At 46.9% G+C, this 8,944-nt stretch overlaps 1 protein-coding gene across 1 annotated transcript in view; it reads right to left on the reverse strand.

Moving 5' to 3' along the window:
• Positions 1-2,125, reverse strand: part of IP6K3 (inositol hexakisphosphate kinase 3) — a 41,465-nt gene extending 39,340 nt beyond the window's left edge. Inside the window, exon 1 of the mRNA XM_074936005.1 lies at positions 2,053-2,125. The gene's annotated coding sequence lies outside the window, so the exon portion shown is untranslated. The remainder of the gene's footprint in view (positions 1-2,052) is intronic.
• Between the last annotated feature and the right edge of the window lie 6,819 nt (positions 2,126-8,944).

Here is an 8,944-nt window from a genome sequence, read left to right on the forward strand (position 1 = left end):
GCACCCCACCAAAACGTCCCTGCTCTAAGAGTCCAGCTTTGTCTGGGGGAGATAAAATACACAAGCAGACACACTGCTACTCATCAAGTCGCCGCGCCCAGAATGGCTCCCAAGGACTCCGTGGGAGAAGAGCACCCTCCCAAATGTCGCCTCTTATACAGCCCAGGCCGTAACTCCGCCCTCAGCAAGCAGCCAAGAAGCTCACTCAACCCGAGTGCCTGACAAACTGCTCGCTCTCTGCCCGCAGATTGCTCGCTGCAGGAATTCTTCACGTTATTGGAGAGAGCACATCCATCAGCTACGCATTCATCTCAGGCCATTTGCTACCATCACACTGTTCACTCTGCTTGGGTGTTATATCCCTTCCCCACAGCCCCACCGTACCTCTGTCTTGTCTATCCAGATCGTAAGCTCTTAGGGGCAGGGACCATATTCTATTCTGAGTATGTACAGCACCTAGCACCATGGGGCCCCACTCAGTTGGCTCTTGGGCACTACGGTAATAAACAGGATTATTATTAACAATACTGTCACCTGGTTTGTGGGTGCAGAGCTCCCAACCTCCTCTAAGAAACCACAACAGATGGAGGTCGGGGGAAATTCCTGGACACCCGACTTTGCTTATTTGCTGTGGGCTGGGAATTTGTACCTGTATTGGTAGGAGAACTGTGGGCTGCCTCCCATCAAGAGACTAATAACCTTGGGCAACACAAATATAACGGCCCAAAGCACAGCCCCAAGAAGCAAGCTGGGGAAACTTTTGAAGGCTTTTCGGTAATGCAGAGCAGGGTCCATCATATCTATCATTTATTATCGTTAACTAAACTTCCATCCACCCTGCAACTTCATCCCTAGGCAGCAGCTGAGAAGGGAGCTGGGGAAGGTTAGTGGTGCCAAAGTGTTGGACTTCGGCACCTAAAGTAGCAGTTAAGCACCCCAGGTCCTCCTGTGAATTTCACTTGGTACCCACGGAAAAACAAGAGTTTAAAGCTTCCTCTGAAACACCTGATACTAGCCATGGTGAGTGACCGGATACTGGACTGGACACGGGTAACTAACAGGTTTCAGAGTAACAGCCGTGTTAGTCTGTATTCGCAAAAAGAAAAGGAGTTCTTGTGGCACCTTAGAGACTAACCAATTTATTTGAGCATAAGCTTTCGAGAGCTACAGCTCACTTCATCGGATGCATACTGTGGAAAGTGTCACAGTAACTAAGTTACTTATAGGAGCCCCATTACAGCAGGACATCTCACAATCTTCCATGTGTTTGTTCTGCCACCATCCCTGTAAGGTAGGGCACGTTGCAAATAGGGAGCTGAGGCACAGAGCCACAATTGTATGCAGGCTCCTAACTGCCACTGAAATCAATGGACATGCAGAGTCTAAATACTTTTGCAGATCTGGCCCAGAAAAAGTGACTTGCCCAAGGTCCCATAGGAAGTTGGTGGCAGAAAAGCAAACTCAACCCTACTCTCCCAAGGGCCAGGCTAATGACTTTACCACTGGACCAGCCTTCCTCTCCACTACAGTAACTTCTACCTGCACAGTCACCGGTCACCCAGGGAAGCAGGAAAAATGGCATCAGAGTAAAAGATGATCAGATTCATCCCTTTCCACAGCAAGCATCACACTCAGAGCGGCCAGTTCTCACCATATATTTTTTTCCTAAATCCCCTGCTCCAGGAGTTACACAAGACTCTCAGCTTTCATTTATTAATAAGGTAAGTTCTAGCTCCCCAGTTGCCGGAAAAAAAGCTTGAAAACACAGCTTGCGTGCACTCAAAAGGCTCTAGCACCAGAAGGCAAAGCAGAAAATCCCCAGATTTTAAAATCTGGGGTTTTTTTAAAGCCAAGTTTTTAAGGGACAGGCTTGAAGATTCTTGAACACTTGGGGTTAGCAATACTGCAGCCTCGTCAGGACACCAGGGCAGACTAGGTGTTCATCTAACGTTTGCTTGACCACTACCAATGCCAAGTGCCTCAGTGCTAGGTACTAAACCCCATGATAAGAGGAGGAAACAGCAGCCAGAAGAGGAAAAACATAAAACTTACCAACTAAGAAAGCAGGAAAGTAGCAAGCAGCAGCCTCTGTAAAATGGCCCCTGAGGGCTGCAGCTGTGTGACTGGGCCACATTTAAAGGGCCAGCCCTAGAAAAGCCTGCTGAGAAAAAAGTTCCTTTCAGAAGGGATAAAAGAAAAGGAGTACTTGTGGCACCTTAGAGACTAACCAATTTATTTGAGCATAAGCTAGCTCACGAAAGCTCATGCTCAAATAAATTGGTTAGTCTCTAAGGTGCCACAAGTACTCCTTTTCTTTTTGCGAATACAGACTAACACGGCTGTTACTCTGAAACCTGTCAGAAGGGATAGAGTTAGTAACAGCCTAGAAGCTGTTCTTTTGGAAAGGGGCCAGAGGGAGTGCATTTCTTCCTGACCCTTAGGATGGAGAGTGGAAAGGGTCTCAGGTGCATCCACTCCTTACAATGCACTGAAAGGTTTCACCTAAGGAGAGATCCGTCTGAGAGGTGAAATCAGTTGTAGCCATCCTCAGATACCCGTTTTTGGTACTAATTCATGAGAGAGAGTTGCGAAAGATAGTTATGGTTCCTCCCCGGTCTCTGCTAGCTAAGCTATCCCGGGGCCAGGGAGCGAATTTAGCAGGCAAAGCAGAGGCAATGAGATTAGCTGGGCAGCGCTGCAAGGAATTTTCCACCTAGCAAGACATGAAGGCCGAACACATTTACACCAGGGACTGTGGGTAGAGAGAAGGGTGGTGGTGGTGTGTGACAGAGAGGAAGGGAGGACTAATGGAGAATGGAGAATGTGTCTTTATGGGCTGAACTGCCCAGGCAGAGAGTCTGGCTGGGGTGCTTTGAAGCTTTTGTTATGCACAGCTAAACTTGGAACCAGCCATAGAATACAGAAGAGCTCTTGCAATCACTGAGTGATCAGTGAACATCACAGGCATGAATAAGTGAAAGGAGAACATCAGGAAAAACTTCCTTTGATGAGACTGTGGGAACAGTCCCCCCAGAGATGAGGAAATGATGGGATGTCCATTGGCTTGAATCACTTCAAACACAACTGAAAATCACCCACAAATAGTTAAAGCGAAACTCAGACACCTCCCAAATAACCCCCATACCAGATCCCCGCCATGAAAAGCTGTAAGGAATCTTTGTGGGATTAGGAACTTTAGAGAACTCAAAAGATCGAGGAGACACTCATGACAAAAGTGAGATTTTTTTGTTTTCATGTGAGACAAGTCTGTCCCTAGGAGCTTGCAATGTAGACAAAGGAAGATTATAGAAGATTCATAGAATATCAGAGTTGGTAGGGACCTCAGGAGGTCATCTAGTCCAACCCCCTGCTCAAAGCAGGACCAATCCCCAATTTTTGCCCCAGATCCCTAAATGGCCCCCTCAAGGATTGAACTCACAACCCTGGGTTTAGCAGGCCAATGCTCAAACCACTGAGCTATCCCTCCCCCCAGATGAGCTAGTCCCACTTTACAGATGGGGAACTGATGTAGAGGAAGGTGGAGTGAGATGCCCAAGGCCACACAGGAAGTCTGGGGCAGAGCAGGGAACTGACCCTAAGCCAATATATTAACCACGAGTCCAAGCCTCACCCCCCAGGAAGTCTGTATCATTTGCGCCTATTTTACACAACAGGCAGAGAAGTGCAAGTGACCGGTCCAAGGCCACAGAGGGTATCAGTGACAGAGCCAGGCTGAGAACTCAGGGATACCTGGCCTCCAAGCCCTAGCCCCTGCCCACACCCCTCACCTATAAACTCCACTCTTCTTGGATATCATATGTATTTATAATGTACGCTTTAACTGAAGAGACTTCATTTTTGTCATGCCAGGTGATGTCCCTTTGCAGCTCTGGTACCATTAAGACAAGTACTCTGAGGTTGATTGGACAGAAGCCCGTGAAATAGTCTGAGGTTGTAGCCTTTGCAAGGTCTCTGGGACTGCTAGCAGGGCTGATCACCTTAGCTGAATGGGCCACAAAGCACCAGAGGCAATTACTCAGGTACTTAAAAAGCCAAGTGCTCTAAGGGGACATTAGCCCCTTCTCATATTAAAACTATGCTAAGAAGAACTAATTGTGGGCACAAAGATCGTATTACCCTTGGCCGGCTCAAGGCTGCAGCCGAGATTGGTCAGAGGTTCTCTCTTGGCACCTTGCGTTGCTGAAGTAGGAGGTTCCTAGAATTGTATTTTGTGCATCCTTGGGACACACTATTCCTTTAACGTTTGTCTGGTACGTGCTAACTGGATGTATTCCACAGAAACACAGTCTCAGGAACAACGTGCTTGATTAAGGCATTTCTTTTAGTCTTTAAAATGAGGTTTTCAACTCTCTTTCCTTTGTTGGAACCCCTCTCCCTTGCTTCCTTACCACTGTTTGCATTCCTCCACCTCCACATCAAGGCTAGTTTGTTATTGGAGGGTTGTATGCTAACATGGGAATCCACACACTAGCTTATTAACATAGAGGGGCTTGTGCACTTGTGCGAAGAGGGCAGGCAGATTTGTTGCAGGATTCTGGGCATTTCATTTTTGTTATTGTAGGGTTGCTCATGAATGCCGGGCTGTAGACATTGCTCTAGTAATGTCGGGTTGTTCTACGGAAGAGAATGGTGTATACCGGTTTACTCTCAGAGGATTACTTTTGTGTGGTGGCGTCTGCACGCTGGTTAGTTACGGTAGGGTGGCTTGATAGTGCTGCACCATGCACTCTGCTTGCTTCTTGGGGTGTCATTATGTGCACACAGCTGCTGCCGCTTAAGTATTTCAGTGTTTGTTTAAAATAAATCCGTTTCAGAAAAGAAAACAGCCCAAATTGTACAGACTGCTCTTGCAAACGGACAGGCAAGAGAAAAGGACACTCTACTCCCCCTGCCCCGCCCGTGTCCCTTTAAATGTGAGGCTGCAGCCCTGCCAGCAGCCTAGCTGAACAAGCCTCTCCATGCTGTGCCAGAACATAATCGAAATCTTATTCCCTCCCAGGGTGACAGTGAAATTCATTTTCCAGCCTTTACTTAATGTGGGGGCAGTTCTAGGTTGCTTTAGTTATTAACAAAATGCAAGCCTGATGCACAGCGCTAAGCAAGATACTTGGCTGGAGGGAGGGGGATGAGGAATGGATGCCCTCCTGCTTTTCTAGGGGATGAGGAATGGATGCCCTCCTGCTTTTCTAGGTTATCTAAACACCGGCTGACGCTGGTGTCCTGTCCCAGTGTGAACTGCAGCGGCTACTTCTCCTGAGATGAAAAGGCTAATTTTATCTCACTCGTAGAGCTGGGCTGAAAATATATGAATGATCCATGGCTCAGCCATCTGGGGGAAAGAGTGGATGGAAAAATCCAGACTCAGCTGGGGAAAAAAAAGTGCCAGGGCTGGGCTAGATGGAGACAGCACCTCGCTAGCTGGAGCTGGAAATCACACTGAAAGGAAGTAAAAAGAAAAGGAGTACTTGTGGCACCTTAGAGACTAACCAATTTATTTGAGCATAAGCTTTCGTGAGCTACAGCTCACTTCATCGGATGCATACTGTGGAAACTGCAGAAGACATTATATACACAGAGACCATGAAACAATACCTCCTCCCACCCCACTCTCCTGCTGGTAATAGCTTATCTAAAGTGGTCACTCTCCTTACAATGTGTATGATAATCAAGTTGGGCCATTTCCAGCACAAATCCAGGTTCTCTCACCCTCCGGCCCCCCCCCCCCCCCCCGCAAACTCACTCTCCTGCTGGTAATAGCCCATCCAAAGTGACCACTCTCTTTACAATGTGTATGATAATCAAGTTGGGCCATTTCCAGCACAAATCCAGGGCTATTACCAGCAGGAGAGTGAGTTTGTGTGGGGGGGGCGGGGCGGAGGGTGAGAAAACCTGGATTTGTGCTGGAAATGGCCCAGCTTGATTATCATACACATTGTAAGGAGAGTGACCACTTTAGATAAGCTATTACCAGCAGGAGAGTGGGGTGGGAGGAGGTATTGTTTCATGGTCTCTGTGTATATAATGTCTTCTGCAGTTTCCACAGTATGCATCCGATGAAGTGAGCTGTAGCTCATGAAAGCTTATGCTCAAATAAATTGGTTAGTCTCCAAGGTGCCACAAGTACTCCTTTTCTTTTTGTGAATACAGACTAACACGGCTGTTACTCTGAAAACTGAAAGGAAGTAACGCCCAAGAGTCAGGGATAGGTTGTGCAAAAGCAACAGCTGCCTGCTTGCTGGTCTTAAGTCACGCACACAGCAAACCAGCACCCACAAGTGGTGAGACACTGCATTCCTAACCCACTACCAGGGACAGAGGCAGCAGTTGAAACAAGCCCAGAAACAGTGGGGCTGTCGGGTGCCAGTCGTGGGGTGGCGTGGGTTAACATCAATGGAGGGTTTGACTCTTCGCCTCCAAAGCCATACTCTGATTGACCAACTATGTCCTTCTGATGCAGTCACTAAACCAGGGAATTGCATGTATAGAACCTTATAGCTAGGGAAAAAAAATATGTAAACAAACCAGCAATCACTATACCACAGCCTGGCTTCCAGCAGGACACACCCTCGACCCTTACTGCTTCTGAGCCTGGGGCTGCTTTACTGCACAGCCCCCTATCATCCACTCCCTGTCTCCTTTAATGTCTCCATTAACGCTTTTTTGGTACCATGAAATGTCCTCTCCCGACATTCAAATTTTTCTTGTTCTAGAATCCAGTTGTTTTTCTGGAGTAGTTACTGCTACATACAGTACTAAAGCCTGGCCTTAAAGGAGATTCCCAAGAGCTCAGTGTTACTCAATGGCAAAGACACTTTCTCCCACCAGGAAAGGTGGTACTGAGAGACTCCCTATACTCCCAGCAAAGCTGCTAGAGGATATTGAAGTATCTCCAGGGGAGCTACTCTCACTGCAGTAGCAGAATAGGGATCCAAGCCCATAGGAAAAATTCGTTGCTGTCAAAACATGCTATAGTTAACCATAAGCTGTGAGGCAAAGGCTGAAAATACTTTGCCAAGTGATGTTTTGGGGAGGGCTGAGAACTCCAGAGGGGCAGGGTACAGTCTCCCTCTTCCAGCTTTTGGCACAGGGCTCTTAGGCTGTGATAGGTGCTGTCAATAACATTTGCTATAGGAGGTGGATGAACAGGTAGGTCTTATGCTGCCATCGAGCCATTTGTGAGTTAAATCTACCCAGCCTAGCACTCCTGCCAGATGAATAGTGCCAGGTTTGTATGACAAGCTACAAGCAAAGGAGGGAAGATCTTTTAACATCAGTTGAGGGCTAACAGACCAAGCTGGAGGGTACATGAACACTAGAGGCCTGATCAAAACCACTAAATCCATGGAAAGACTCCCGCTAGCATCAGTGGGCTTTGGATCAGGCCCTATCTGAACCCTCTAGGAATGGTCCGAGCTGCAGCAGTCTGCCTTAAGACAGCCATAAAAATAATTTGCTCCAGAGAGGCTGTTTTTCGGTGAGGAAGCATGGGCCAGTGGTTAAAGCACAGGATGGGAAGCCCAGGGATCTGGCTTCCATCCCTGGCTCTATGTAGCCTTATGCAACTTGTTTTCCACCTTTTCTACCTGTCACCAGTGGCACCTGTCTCACCGTGGTGTTACGAGGCTTAATTCATTGGAGCTTTTCTGATGCTTGTCCTGAAGGCACTGTACAAGTGCAAAGGGTCATTCTCTAAAGGCTGAACGAAGTTGCAGTGGAAACCCCGGAGCTGCTTGGGAGGGATCGCTTGAGACAAGGGGCCAGCCCTTTGGAGGTGGGTCCCTTTGGACAGATTTCACTGGATGTTCTTTTTATTCTTTAGTTCATGTTGCTCTTTCCAGCAGAACTGGCACCGCTCCCTAACTATGCCTCCCATAAATAAAGCACAGTATCAGCTGTCATGTCAGTGGGAGACAAAACATTTAATAATATGAAAGCCTTTAAACGGAAGAAGGAAATAAAAAGATAAAGGGCAAATTTTATTTTAGATGCTTTGCTGGTACATATGTATTTTTTTTTTTGACAACAAGGGGATGTGAGAGCTTTATCAGCCCCCCATTTGCGGATTTATTCACATAGTCCTAATGCTTACAGAGAGTGGGGGAGACTTTAAACACGATAAAGTCAGTACAAGTGGTAAGGAAAGCACTGAACAGGGGACACTGATCAAATGGCTGAATGACCATTTGGAAAATGGGGACAATTCTTCATCTTTTGTATAAGCACTTTGGGATCTACAAAGAGTGCTGTACAGGTGTTTGGAACTGTCAGTACAGTTTTACAGAGCAAGCAGGAACTAGGGTTCCTAATAGAGACAGACAGTAAGGATAGCCTTAAACTAGTTATATAGGGTTAAAGCCCTCTTCATTTTCAAAAAGTTATTACCCAAAGCTTCCCTCTGCCCAGTTTCCCAGGGATCATTACGGGGGAGTTCTTGGCAGTTTGGTTTGAAGCAGGCAGACAGGTAGGTACACCAAACCCCCAGACTATTTCCTAACTCTGCATATATCCCAGCTGTAACTTAGCAACCTATGCTGGGCACTAGCATCTAAACAGAAATGCGGTCTTGGAGGAGGGAGGTTTAACCTTTCATTAAGCACCACTCCTCTTTCTACCCTTTTCTGTTCAGATACCTTAGAAACAACAAGAGAGACACTTCAGAGAATATTTTCCAAGACAGCAAAAGGAGTTAGGTACCCAATTCCTGTCAGCTTTCAGTGGGAGATGGACAGCTAATTCTCTTTTGTGCCATTGAAGAGCTGCCTCTTTGTCACCAAGACATACATTATGAGATAAACAAACATATCTCACCAACCCAGAGCCTATGAGTCAGCTGTGGCCATAAAAGTTAAGTGTTGATGATTCAAACTCTGCTTGTTTCAAGAGCCTGCTTGTGAAAGCCACTGTCAGCTTGTGATGCAGAGTC

This window comes from Natator depressus, chromosome 21 (assembly GCF_965152275.1).
Source record: "Natator depressus isolate rNatDep1 chromosome 21, rNatDep2.hap1, whole genome shotgun sequence".
Classification (NCBI taxonomy): Eukaryota; Metazoa; Chordata; order Testudines; family Cheloniidae; genus Natator; species Natator depressus.